The 14,684-nt window shown below is 47.0% G+C and overlaps 1 protein-coding gene across 2 annotated transcripts in view; it reads right to left on the bottom strand.

The window, feature by feature from the left end:
* The window catches only part of ACKR3 (atypical chemokine receptor 3), a 39,232-nt gene that overhangs the window by 9,675 nt on the left and 14,873 nt on the right, over positions 1–14,684 (bottom strand). Inside the window, exon 1 of one of the 2 annotated variants that reach the window (XM_026087791.1) lies at positions 1,994–2,016. The exons of the other annotated variant lie outside the window; for it this stretch is intronic. The gene's annotated coding sequence lies outside the window, so the exon portion shown is untranslated. Of the gene's footprint in view, positions 1–1,993; positions 2,017–14,684 lie in introns of those variants that run through there. 2 annotated transcript variants of the gene reach the window in all.

Here is a 14,684-nt window from a genome sequence, read left to right as displayed (position 1 = left end):
TCTTTCCTCGGGGAAGACGCTAGGATTAGACGATAAGCTACCTGCCGCCAAACCAGCCGGGCCCCGGAGCAACACTACACATTGCCCAACTGCCGAAGCCTGGAAGCAGGGTTGATCCCCCTCCAAGGGATCTGAGTCAYGTACCACAAACAAGGCTGCTCCGAAAGGGACACATAACTCGGGGAAGAAGGGGCTTTGCCCCCCCCCCAAACCCCTCCGATGCTGGAACACGCACGAGCACGCGGCGCCCTCACAACCCAAAGACACCCGGTTATTACCGAGCGCTTACCGAGACCGGATAAACAGGTTAACTAACGCGTTATAACCGGGACCTTTTAGAAACTGCGGGGCGTTTTAGTACTTGCAACCTGAGGGTCTGAATACTGCCAGAAAGTATGAGCGCTTTTCCTCCAAAAATGCTTAATCCTGTTTCCACAGGCAATTAAAAACTTGCATTAAAACCAGTTGGCAAACACACGCTTAAAAGAGAACGTGTTTTCCCATTAAAGGAAGCGCCCGGCTGAAGTTCTCGGCCTGGAAGAGAGTCTGATGCAGCAAAACAAGACGTTTTATTCCGTGGCAGAAGGAACCTATTTAAAAAGAGCACGGCTGCCGCTTAAAAGGACACCTATTAGCCAGCAGAGCGGTTTTCGTTTTTCAGAAAGAGAGCCTGCAGTTTTAACCGCGCTTCATTTCTCAGCCAAGCACGCCTCACCCTACCCTCACCAAGCAGCAGAGCCAACGGACGCCCCGGCTTTCCACCCCTGCAAGGAAGGCACAGTTAGCGTCACTGCTGTTGCTTTTCTGCCAGCAAACAGGAGATTAAGCCGTGTACTTCACGCCCTCCCCCGCGGCTCCAAGCCGGCACCGAAGCCCATCTGGGGTTCGGACTGGACGAGCGCCTAGGTTCAGGCACCAGCTTTAGGCACGCTGGGCTGGAAGCGCGTCCCCCGCGCCGTGCCGACCCTGCGGAGCTGGTCTCTGCTGTTCCCCAGTGACTTCCGACACGTCCCGGCTTGTGACCTGGGCCTATCGCCTGCAGGGTACCGCTCCACGCGCCAGACCGTAACAGGACCGCAAGAGGCCACCACCCAGATAACCTGGGCTGCACATCCCACCTTTCCACGTGCATCTTCTCAGCACGTTCACAAACTATACTGTTGTAGGGATAGGTGCCGGGAGGGAGGAAAACAGAGGGATAAAGTCTCTCCTTGTCCCATGGATGGAGCAGCTAACTGAAACCCATCCTGGTGCCCTTTCCTGACTCACGCTATCCCTGGATGGGGATAGATAAAATCCTCCAAATATCCCAGCTGGTGGTCAGCAAAGCCTTCTGGCAGCCACTTAAATTTTAAGTACTCGCGGAAGTCTGTGAATGCTGGTAGAGCTGAATTACGATGAGTTCAGACAATGAAGTAGGACAGGATTAGATTTAACAATAAGCATATACTTTTACTAAATCAGGCTCTGAAAAATCTTAGCAAAAAAAAAAAAAAAAAGCATCCTAGCAGAACTCCAGATTCACTTGGACAAAAAGCAAGTAGAGCGGTTTTTCCTTACTTGGCGTGCCAGAAATTATCATCGAGTACTACAATCTCTTCTACAGCTCTCCAAAAATACCATCCAGCATTTGCAACCACAAAGCTGCTTGCTGTCCAGGAGTTGCAAGCAACCCCGTTCCTCGCGTTCGCTGAGAGCAGAGCCCTAGCTGCCCTCACTTCATTTTCCAGGTTCCTCCCTCCAGCTATCTTTTTATAGGGAACACGTTCCACATGCAGGAGAGAGAAGCCCGTCCCCTTATGAAAGCCAGATTGTGCTCAGCGTTTGGGGACGAAATGCTTGAGTGGGAAGCAAAACAACAGAGTCTCAAAAAACCACACGATATGAAACCATCCCCCCTACAGCACGGCAAGCAGAGCTACGGAGAAGCCGGGCACCCCAGGTGAGATCAGCAGAGGGTCAACGCTACCGGTGTGCTGCGGTTAGCTCGTACCTGCTGCTAAAAGCCGCTCCAACCAGAGGCCTCACGGGATGCGATCTCTAACGGAGAGCTCAGCTACCAGAAACTCCTTGCGTAGCTGCAGCTAGGCAGGCGGGATGAGTTCTTACCAGCCCAAATTTCCTTCTTCCTGAAGGTGGATTTACACCCCGGGTACAGAGCACCACTCCGCCAGCAGATCTGCGGAGCAAATGGTTTGAGGTTTGGCACGAGTGGTTCGCCAGCCCAGACTGTGGGTAGTCTCTTAGCGTAAAGAAACCATAAAGGCTACTGAATCCTAAACAACATGCAACTGCTTTACAAAGGCGAATAGCCCCAGCCTTCAGGGCTGCAGCTTTCTGCTTGGAAGATAACGCATGTTACTGGGCTCCGGAGCAGCGGCGGCCAAGCTGCAAGCCACAGAGCACACAAAGCCTCAAGCCCCGGAGATCCAGCACTAACTGAAAACGAGCTGTCTCCAGACACACAGGAAAGGGCAAAGAAAGCTCCTCAACTCTTCACCCTGGTCTGAAGGAGTCTGTGGCAATACACCATGGAGGGACCATCCGTCAGATCTACTCTTGGTGCAATTTGGGGGGAGTTCATCCACTATAAGGCTCTGCTCTCTGGGGATCACTGCCCGTCACAGCTTGGGGCCCTGGGTGAAGTCAAGGCTCCACTGCGCTAAGCGCTGTAGATAAACACACGGAAGGGCAAGCTCTGACCCATGGAGATAGGTAGGGCAGGAGAGGCAGGCAGGGAGCCTAGCACTAGCTCTGTTAGAGAAAAGTCAAGAAAATGCAGCTGAATGACTTGACTCAGGTCAGACACAGGGTGTTTGACAAAATCTGGGACTGAAAGCCAGATTATTGCTTTAAGTGCTGGTCCAATGACTGAACTACATGAGTATCTTTTTTTTCCCCCCCTCCAAAAACACAAGTCTACTGCTTACATTAAAGAGAGAGGGAGGAAAAAAACAGAAAACCAGGAATTTCTCAGTCCTTGCAGTCTCTCCCTGCTGGCATCGGGATGGAGGGCTGAAAGCCTCCTCACTTTCTCTTAAAGCTTCCCTTTCTAACTGGGAGGCAGATGGAAGCTAACGCCCAGCCCTGTCTACTTAAGTCAACAGATAAACAAAAAAAAATGCAATTTGGCAGCTTTCAAGCGCTAGAAAGATTTTTTTGGTGAGACAGTCAGTAAGGCAAAGTGTGTGTGCGTGTGGCAGGGGGAGCATTTCAATAGCCCAGCAAATATCAAAAAGGGACAAAGGGAAACGTTTCCCGATTGCACAAGAGAGGATTTGCATGTGGCAAGAGCAAGGCGGGGAGCAGCACCGCAGAGCGCGGGCGAGTGGGTGTCCAAAAGCGGCAGCATCACGGACGGCGGCAGAACAACGAGCCAGCCGGCCCAGCCACCGCCATGCAGAAGCGCTAACACCCACACGGAGGGGATGAAGCCAGGGAGAGCCCCAAACGCACAGGCGCCTGCAGGAAATCAGCATGTGATCCGTGAAGTGCACAAAGGTAAAAGAGCTTCCTGCAGTCCTCCGAGTCCGAGCCAGTGGGCTGCTGGACCAAAACGCAGYATTCATTTCCTCCCTCTTGTAAGACTGCAAGTTCTGTGTCCCTTCCCAGTCRCGTTCCTCACTGTATAAACTTGATGATGGATGGAGGAATAAGCTGCTGGACTAACAAAAGGGATAAATAAACGATTACATTAAAGCGATCTCYGAAATCTCAGGCAGAAAGGAAACAAGTGGAGAACTTCCAACAGGCAGCGGCTGCGGCACTGCCCAGTTTCATTTCCCCTACAGCAGAAAACAACCGTGTCCTTTAACGCCAAACCGCACCTAAAGCGGTGTAAGCAGCCATCAGCAGTGGTCGGCAAGGCCACGAGGCTGCTCTCCTGTCCAGCTCCGGCGCGGCACAGAGTGGTCAATGTTAGGCTTGTATCCAGAAGCCTGACCCGCTTTTAAAATCAGGGAGCGAGAGAGAGGAGAGGCCGCCGGCGCGACCAGGACTCATCCTAGGGCAGGGCTCCCGCTCTGGCTCGGCTCCCATAGCCTAAGCCACCAAACCCAGCAATTAAAGAGCAATCAGTGTGCAAGGCTTCCTTCCTCCTCCACAGTGTTTGCCAGCTTGTTTAAAGGTTCGCGTGATTTTTTTTTTTCAGAGAAACCCCCTTGTGGGCCCGTTTCCATTTACTCTGTAGCTCTAAAGCTGTTATTTCCAACTTTTCCACTGTAGCAATAAGGACAGGCTTTAAAAGTATGATTTTAAGGAAAGCGAGCCGAGCATGTTAGGATATCATAGGTTAAGAAGCACCASACAGCAAGAGGCTCGTGAAAACTAGCGGTCGGAGCTGTGTGTTTTGCAGGGAGACTGTGCAGCACGGGGACCCTGCCTTCAGCATCTRTCTCCTGACAGGTGATGATGAACAGTGCTGATTCCGGGTTATAATATAAAAGCACCGAGCACTTCACGCGTGTCTGAAAAATCAACCGGGCCACCCACAATTTCAACCCTTCTTTGTCTTTTCTCCTCTGAAGACACAGCCCAAGAGAGGTTAATACTTACTTCCCGCTGCCCGGCAGGGCACTTTCTGTCAATCACAGCAGGAATTGCAGCAGCGGCTTTCGGCGAGCTCCCCGGATGCCCAACGCCAGGTACGGCGCGCATTCCCGCGCGCTCCACTGGGGAACGGGACCAACGCAGCAATCGCCTGGCCGTTTTCGAGGCGGAGAGAGCTTTCAGGAGAAATCGATTGGTGGTATAATTAGGAATATTACCCATGTAGCTAATAATTATCTAAAATGGCTCTCTCCTTCACAGTTCATTTCCACCTTACCCTCAAATGAAGGTGTAACCTATGGATGTTATTCGGGGCTTCATAACCTAACGTCATAGGCGTTATTGCAATTTAGTTGAAAACGCACCGGAGCATGACCATGAGGAAGATAAAACAGGATTCTGAGCAAGAAATCCTGCCCGGAGCGGTTAAGCAGCTAGCAATGAAGATTTTCAGAGGCATTGATTTTTCTATAAGCACTACCCAAAATCTTTCCTCTTCGCACAGCATCGTCTCAAATTAGCAACATGACATATATGTCAAGGGTAGACAGAAGCCATGTTACAGAAAACTGGATTCTAACTTCCATTAGCAACAAGTGTTACAAATGGTGCACCAGGAACAGAAAAGGAAGAGGGGATTTAAATTAGGATGATAGAATCGCCCCTCCCTTTGCTTTCTTCGATGGGGAAAAAGTCCTGCTAGGTGTAAAATGACTAAATATTACATGCCGGTAAGAAATAAAAAATTCATTAAATCATAAATCTTTTGGAAAGGGGATCTACTGGGGAGATTACGTTCGCTTTTCATGAACATATTAATTCAACAGTGGCATATCATATTGTTCTCTGCGGGGGGAAAAAAAGACACATTGTTTTAAAGTATGATATTAGAGCAGTCCTTTAGGAAGGAAAGCAAATATAACCTTGGCAAGGAAAACTGACTACATGAGCATCGAATAAGGGACATTAAAAACAGGGCCCAAGTCCCAGCTGCTGAAAGTCAGCATAGCTCGACTGGAGTTATTGGAGCCAAGCCCACGCATGGGAGCAGAGAACGAAGGTCACCCTGATTTAGCAGCGGCTCCTTGAAAATGTTAAGTAAACGAACGCAAAGGGTAATTTTTTACTGGGCTCATTGTGAGCAGTCGCTGTCTAGCCCACTAGCAAACACCGACAGCAGGTGAGATGACAAAAGCAGTACAGCTACGTTCTCCCCAGGTTTGACATTTGTTCACTGGGAATTATCTGGCATTCTCCTTCTGGGTTCAGGGKGCTTCTGAACTCCAAGGTCTCCCAGCTCCCAGTCCAGCTAGACACTCAGGATTTGGGTAAACTGGACTGCCAGCTGCAAAACACAGCCCTACCGGAGCCCTGCTTCAGCTGCTCCCTACGTGCTGTCTCAGTTCTCCTCTCTCCAGGAGCCTCCAGTTCTTCCGTGGCACGTGCCCTGAACCGTCTGGAGCAGACTGATACCCATCTCCTGCTAATCGCAATCAGATCAGAGCCAATAAACACCTCCATCACCTGAGCAATCACATCTGGCAGACGTTTGAGGAGTGCGCCGTGCGCAGCCACCAGCAACATATGGATGAGGCCTCCTCAGGACGGGCAACCCTYGCTGATCTGGCAATGCTGCATCTCTCAGGTGGAGGTGGAAATGGTCGGGCTCCCTTTTCATCTTCTACCACCCTGGCAGCAAAAGCATTTGGAGAGTGCGAAATGCAGAGCCAGGACTGGTCTCTTGACCTCCGTTCAAAGCCAAGCTACATGTCACGCTTATAGTCACACTCCAGCTTAGGCTCCCTGCCCCATACATCTTGCATCGCAATGGGAGCTTCCCTCCCTCTTTCTCCAGCCATACCTATAGCCTGGTGGTTAACACAGTCCCATGGGAGACATAGGTTTGACCCTCCTCCAACTTGGCTTGGGCCCTAGAGGACACTGGAACAGGACTCCTGCCCTCTGTGCAAGTTCTCTAGATGCTCAGCTCTGTCAGAGAGGCAGCGCCTGTACAAATCCTTGCTCCCTTGCCGAGCCCTGCTCTTTCTTTGAGCACATCTGCCCTCACAAGAAGGTTGTGGATCACAGACAGGCAAAAACATGTGCAGATCTGAACATGGTTTGCGACCTCCAGAACAATGTACAGTTTCAGACTCACAGCACCCCCCCATCACTGGTCAGTGCGAGGCTGCTCTCTACTCACTACATATCCCACAGGACCAAGATGCCTAGATACAACTGCTTGAATTACCCAAGCAATGGAGCTACACTCACAAAAATTTTTAATCCACACGTTTTTATTGCCAGAAGACTGGCTTCTTCAGAGGAGAAGCTCAGAGCAACTTCACGCAGCTCCATAAGCACAAGCACAGTCATCCCAAGCAGGTTCCATGTTGTTCTGCCACGCGGCTGCTCTCACAATAGCTACAGGAGGGTGTTTGATACACACACAAGTTACTGTCCTTTCCCTAAGACAACTCACCATCCACGGTAGCTTATTCCAGATTAACAAGGGGAGAAGAGAGCTTAAGTTTACGACGCAAAATAACAATGACTGCTGAGTAGCTCTTGTGCAATAACACAATTCATGCCACTTTGACCACGTCAGAGTCTTAACTAGTTCAAGCACAGATAACTCAACTTGTCCCATCAGGAAGGTCTCAAGATGGGATTTACCTCCCTTAACTTTCAGCATTTGCATCTCTATCTAAGCTATGAGTCTGCACTCCCAAGCAGTCAAGCACGGGATAGTCAGTCACCGGAGCGCAAGGTGAGATTCCACTGTCTGAACATCAGCACCTTTTTTAGAAGGAGACAAATTGCTCCTTGCCCTCCGCTGACTATGACGGGAACCCACGGTGAGTTATTCAACTGCAAATGGCTATGTTTTATCGGTAGAGGCCTATCCTAGATTCTGAGCTAATCCAGTTAATCACATTAGCCAACAAGGATGCTAAAGGGCTCAGATACTCCCAAATAACTAACAGTTAGGGTACATGACTGTTGTAGGTAATCTTAGGGTTTTTGCAGTCTTTTCCAAATTCCAAAAGTCTATTTGGAAAGACTAAGATCCAGATTGTACAATCTGTTACGTGAACAGGGAAAAAGACATCCACACAAGCCCCTTGCCTGAACTGCGTGGGACTCTGCATGAATAAAAGAGTATAGACACGCAAATACCTGTTGGACTTGGACTTTCGCTTCTCTCTTCCCTTTTGCCAATCCAGCTATCTCAATAAAAAGTTTCCCATCAATCCCAGTGAGGTGTGAAATTTGAAGCATCATTGTCCCCGCCAACTAGAGTGCACACAAGGCTGTTCTTAGGCAATTAAATGAAAAGATAAAAATAAAAAGGGTTAATGCAACATTAACCATAAGCGGTCAAAACAACAAAGTCAGCGCATACAAAACACAAGGATTCTTACTGCAGCATTAAGCTATACATTATTTATATATTTGCCATAAATATATTGAACTACTCACTGGAGGTGAAAAACACTAATAAGGCTGTATTTTTCTCCATACCTGGGCCAGATTCCCAGCTGCGACAAGCAGTCACAGACTGGTAGTTTATACCAGCCAAGCATTTGGACAATTTTTGTTTCTGTAGAAACTCTTGTTGTTACTGGGGTCCTAAACGCTGGCTTTAGGTACAAGTCACACTGGCAACTGCCCATGGCCCAATGCCATAGGAAGCCAGAGAGGTCTTAGACTACACCAGGAGCTCAAATTATTCAGTGTGAGCACAAGGAGGAGGAGGCCTGTGCTTTAGCTTCTGTCCAGGGCCCCTGCAAAGCTAATCCTATCCAATTGCACTACTACTTTTTTTCCAAAGAAGAAATAAACAGTCTTTTGTACTAAGCATAAGGCTGCCTTCTCTCTAAGGACGATTTGTCATCCAGGACAAATTCATGAGTTCGTTCCATTTTTGTCCCAACTCTTCAAAGTGGTATTTTTACTTTATGATGTCACATCAGTTGGTTCTGCCTTTGTGCCAGAAAGAGTCCTCACGAGAGTTCCTACCTTTCCTTCTCTTCAAAGCCAAACAAAAACGGCCAAAACRACCACAAACACAGACCAACTCATCAACTGTTTAAAGCTTGCACATCAAATTCCACGCACACGCTAGACCCATGCAAATACACACGTTAGGAGCTGAAGCCCATTTCCTCTTAGACAGCAAACACCAAGACTGCAATCGATAACGTTGTTCCACGAAGAGGAGTAACTGGCAGATGGCAAAATCGGCTCTGAACTGCCCCGCGAGAGGGTCCGGCTCTGAAACAAGAAGAATGGCTCAGTTGCCTTCTCCGTACCAACAGGGACTCTGTTGTACTGAACTGAAACCTTGAACTCATTACAATGTCACTCTGTCTTTGGATGTGATATCCTGTGGGGGAATCTTCTGGGAACGTATTTTGGTTCAGACTTGGGTCAAGGAGAGTTGACTTGACCTTAAAATAAATCCAGGCAATCTCGAGCTGAAGAGCTATTGACTACTGTTTGCAATACAATAAAGTAAGGAGATCAAACTCGGTTGAAGCCCAGTGTTAACATAAATCCAAGAAGAAAAGGGAACAAGAATATTCATTCACTACCATGACAAAGGGAACATTTTTTGCGTGGGCAGAATTCAGAACAGGGACACAAAGCACTTCCCAGGCAGCATTTTAGTGTCCCATATGGTTAGTGCGTGCTGTTTAGCTGCGCTGATATCTTCAGCAGACTGGCAGTAAGATAAGAGGTACACAACTGTACGTGTGTGTGAGAGGGTTTTGTTGGCTTTTTCTTTTTTTTACGTCACTAGATGGAGTTCCTCTGTTTGCACACAGGGTAGCTTTTGTGAGAGGTATTTTATATGGATCCCTGAGGAAAGATCTCAGCGAACAGGCTCTAAGCACTATTGTGTGCACGTGTGTGTAACGACTCTCCAGTAACTTTTGGTTTACGGTCCAGGGGAAACTCCAGTTGTACTCGTTGCGGGTCCAAGGTGAAATCTTGCCCCTGACTCATGCCAAGGGGAGTTGTGCCATTAATTTCACTGSGGCTGGGACTTCTCCTCTTCCAGGGTCTTTCTGCCTATTTGTTGGACACAGTTATTTTTCAACCAGCTCATACTTCCCAGGTCTGTATTGCAGGAACGGCAAGAGATGTTTCCTACCCACACTGTAATGTATCCCCAGAAGAACCCTGCAGATTCCTCCCAATGCTCCTCTTTCTCAGACCTCAGAATTCAGAAGCAGCAGTTTGAGACACCAGCCCTTTGGCAAGACCCATAACTCATACCCAACTCAATACATTTTTAAGCCTCTGAATATGCTGGAGCTGCTGGTTATCCAGCAAATGGTCAGAAGAATCCTCTGGCTGCCCAGCAGACAAACCACAGTAATTTTACCAAAGTTACAACTTTGAGAGTGTAAATCWGTCCTACAAGGATCCAGCCCACATGTACCCAGAACAAGCTGCAGATAACAGTAAGATCTAGTGATCCTTGAATATCACCTTTTATCATGCCTGATAAATGTCCTCACAGCTATCATCAGCTCCTCGAGCTTGGGTGTGTTTCCAGCCCCAAACAGCCAGCTCATCTCAGGGTAAGGACTTTAATGTAGTTTAGCCTTTCCGCTAGCATCCACAATCCACCCTTTTTTGCAGTAAGGATCAGGCCAAATCTCCCCAATCTTGSCAGTCCTCCAGTGCCTTCCCACCATCACCTTCTCTCAAGCATACTGAGGAACAGACACCTTCTTCTACACTTCATCAGGGAAGAAACTGAGCAGCTCAGCTCATGGCAGCAGAGACCCACAACGCTGGGGCAGGAGCTTCACGTAAGATACATCAGTCTGGACAAGACTGACCAGGGTAGCTGCTTATAGGAGATAAAGCCAACCTCTATGGTAAGAGAGGGGTGCCAGATTCCCCGTCTGAGTGCAACTATTTCTGAACATAGCCCAGGGAAAGCTGTATTCTTTTATTTCACTAAAACCCATTTTATTACCCAGCTTGTGCTCTAATGTAGATGATCCCTTCGTTTAAAGGATAAATTATACTGCTTCTTCCCATCTCCCACTGTGATTGCATGATTCCCGGTCAGACTGTATAATGTTTGATCTAAGAATGTATAAACTCCACTAAACAAAGCTGCAATAGAAAGTTGAATAATAAGTCAGCACTTCAACCACTCTGGGAAAAAAAAAGAAAAAAAAGAGGTGAGTTTGACAAAGTAACACACTGAGAGAGTCTGGGAATCTTTCAGATGAGATAAAGTATTTTAAGAGGGATGCAATATTCAAACTCAGCATTTCACATCTGCACACTTTAAAACTGTCAGGAACTTCACCCCTGACTCAAGTGAAATCTTCACAAATTGGGATTCTTTTACCACAGTGCGAAAATTAACACTTTCAATTGCAATTAGCAGTGCTACAGCCCCACTCACACTTTGCTCCAAGAACAAGTTGCACATGAATATTCACAGCCAATCAACGCCCTTTAACAACGGCTTTCTAGGAAAAACATTCCCAGCGCATGTCTCTCCTCCAGCACGCGAGTGAGAGTGGAAAGGCTCCGACCCTTCTCCCCAGAGCGTCCTTACAGGTACTTGGTCGTCTTCCCAATAGGGAGCTCTGGGATTAAATCTCTTCTCATCTCACCTGCAGCGCAGTGGGGAGCGTTCTGCTGGGGAGAGGTTTGAGGGTTATACACGTGAAAGTATTTTCCAATGGCCATGTCTTTCCTTCACAAAAATATCAGTGGTTACAACGGCTCCACTTCTCAATGCCTATCTTCCCTGAGTCAAGGCATACATTTGCTGTACCAACTTAAAACACCGTTTTTATCCGGTACAAACACTAGGGAAACAAGTCCCAGAGATTTTCCACCCATCAGTAGAGGTTACAGTGAGGAGGGGACCTGCACTGTCTTTTATCTGTTACCTTTCCCTTCTCTGCTCAGGTACAAAGCACATTGCAGTGACAGCATCCGAGTCCTTTCTGCATGACATGACAGCACCAAGTAAAAAGATTGGAAGAGAGGGAGGATATTGATTTTAATTATTGATTTTAATATCGTAAGTTTGATAGAGAGAGTTAAACAGTTCTTTTAAAGCTGCAAACAGCCTGCAACTTTAAGCAGTAGCCATTTCAACACCATCTCTTCTGACCAGCATAATTAAGTTCGAATCAGAGGAAGCAGGATAAGAAATGCAAAGAGGGGAAATCACTAAGGAGAGGGAAAAAATCCCGGCACTACCTCACAGATAGTCACATTTCAAAGCACATGAAGAAACCCCTGGTGAGGCAATGAAAGCCAAGCATTCCCTCTTAAAAAAATAACAAGTCATGAGCTCTGTTACAAAGCCTTCCCAGTGCACGCTGACATGCTACCAACCAGATCTGGACCAAAAAATCTGCTGAGAGCTTTAGAAATACAAGTAAAATACCACCTCTTGGTGTCGGTTCATCCCCAAGCCAGTATGAAGTCATCCACAGAATCTGTGGAGGAGGCAGAGGGTGGGTGGTTGTCATGCCGTGGGGAAGAGGGCATACGATTTATTGGGGAGCTAAGGAGGTTACCCTGCTCTACCCTTTGCCTTTAGTCGGGCAGGCTGGCCCATCTTCTCCCTGACGGGTGATGGCTCCTCCTGCCTCCTTCCATAGGATAGCAGGACCTTTCGTTTCCAGTGTTCACTCCAGCACTTTTCAACCGCACTGAGTTTGCAAGACAGGAAAGCAAAATAAAAGTAATTGTTTTCCAAGTGTGATATTACTGGCACTTGTCAAAGAGAAAGAGCAGATTCCCTGGGGCTCCTTTCCCCTCTTTAAATAGCCAGAGATGTTCTCCACCAGAATAGCTTTCCAATGAAAGGCCAGAAATAAATTTGGAGCTGATCTCAAGCCTACCAGCACAAATCAGTGGAACCCCTGCCATCCTCAGCAAAGCCAGGAGAGTGGAAAGCAGAGAAACAGGCTCCCCTGAGTTTAAAATCTTTACTTAAAACTGGACTCCAGGAAGGTGGACACAAAATAATGTCTGAAAGGAGATGGTGGCTATTTACAGGATGGAAAGGAATACTATATTTACAGGGCCATGGGATGCATTTAAAAAGTTTCATCTGAAGCAAATTCAGAACCAGTGAGGCATCCAAAATGAGGCAAACAACAAAGCCATTTATTAAATCCTACTCAGGGCTTTAGAGCAAATGCAAGTTTAAAAGCAAGTTGCAAATAGCTCTGAAAATACCTTCTCGCTTTGCAGAGAATTTTATAAGGCCAAATCAGGTACTAAAGTTCTCAACAGCAGTTGTTTTGCTTGGCCACCTAACAAAATCACCTTACATCACTTAATGGAAACTTCAGGCTAGCCCTGGAAAATTCCCTGACCCACCTATAGAGCTGGTGGGGAGTTTTCCAACAAGCGGACTTGGAATTTCTTAGGAAAACAACAGTGAAGTTTTCAGCAGAAAAAAATGTTGGATTTTGTAGAAATATTTCAATTTTCCAGGAGGAAAATCTAAGGAACAAGGTCTTATTTTCAGGGAAGGTGAAGTCATCATTCAATCTAGTTCAACTGTTTTTCCCCACCCTTTGTGGTTGAAGCTTTCTGCTGCAGCTCCTTTACCAAGACTCATCCAACTCTCTCCCAGGAGAGACATCGCTTCTTTGGCATCCCTGTTGTATCTTGAGAAACACAGTCCGGCCAAAGGAGAATAGAGGCAGCTGCTCCAAGTTGATTACTTTTTTCTTGCCTGGGCCTGTCATGTTTCTTGCACAGAAAAACAAGGAGTTATTCATGTTTTCGACACAGAAAAGAAAAATACATTTGTTTTTTAAGCTAGGCTACAATGATGAGAATTAAGATGCTGATGTCAACCACAACAGTGTAATGAGCACACACCCCACAACTGGCTCCAGAAGCATGGGAGGGAAGGCAGAGAGTTATTTATGAATTATTGCATGAAGCCAGGAGACAGAGTTGTGAGCAGCAGGATAGCGACCAGGCCAGCTGCAATTTCTGCTGGTCGCTCTAAACACTCTGGATCCCTGAACAAGCCATTAACGGCCAGATGAATGAAAGCAGGGTCAAAAGGCACTTCCAATAGGTCTGAAAGATCTTCACTGTGCAGTTAATTGTTCAGGCAAGAAGCCCACACATCAAGGATGACTGGTCTTGGGAAGCAGGCGTTATGCATGCTTTTTGAGCTTTCCTGGTTTTCAAGGCAGGCATTTTGTTTTATTCTTCAAAATTTGGGCACAAAGTATTTATTAGCACAGACAGGTGTTTGGTTAGCAAACATCTGGAGCCAATGACCAGTCGCTTCAAAACAACTTATTGTGCAAGTGAGAAGCATGCTGGGAGGTCAAAAGCGAAACAAGAGTGAATTTAGGGCAGTCACCGGGACATGCCTCGTAATTGGTCTTGCAAGCATGCACAGTATGTTTACACAGAGCAAAAGGTACCACTTACTACATTTGTGCTCTAACTATCAATAACGCATTGTGATTTACCGGGAGTTCAGGGCAGGTCAATATGCCATGAACAATTCCTTTGCTACAAAGATCAGCGTTCTTCAGTGACTGGTATTTACTTTATGCCGTGAGCGATACAACCGCTACTAGTACCGCATGAGCTAATCCAAGCAGACGGGGGTGTGCTGATGATATCTCAGCCCCTCAAGATCTGCTTTGTTAAAGGACCACCATGCCCTGCTTTACTACAAGAATTTGCTGGCATTAAGTAAGCGCGCCTGAAGGAAAAGTTAGCTAGAAATCCCAGTATCCAGTGAGAAATAAAGACTGCTTCTTTCTGTATGTTTACTTACTCAGCAGCAATCTCCTGGCCTCTCAAGAAAAACACGCATTTTTAAATTTTCAACTAGCATTTACATGTCCGTAACAAATCCACATAGATGAATACAGAACTTTAACTAGGAAACGCAGCCAGGTTAAGTGGTTACAAGTGCTTTCGAGACCATTGTGGTTAAAAGCTAAGGTGACATGAAGCAACAGAAAACCCTCCCAGCAAATGTAATGCTGGGGATAGAAGTCATCTCTGAAATAACCAAAAACAAAGCCATTTATTTACTCTTAAAAATGGTCCAAGATGACTGGGAATAGCATAAGCCTCCCTCACCTGCT

Source organism: Apteryx rowi, unplaced genomic scaffold (genome assembly GCF_003343035.1).
Source record: "Apteryx rowi isolate R43461 unplaced genomic scaffold, aptRow1 scaffold_12, whole genome shotgun sequence".
Lineage (NCBI taxonomy): Eukaryota > Metazoa > Chordata > Aves > Apterygiformes > Apterygidae > Apteryx > Apteryx rowi.
The sequence above is the reverse complement of the archived record's forward strand: the minus strand, read 5'-3'. Positions and strand labels throughout refer to the sequence as shown.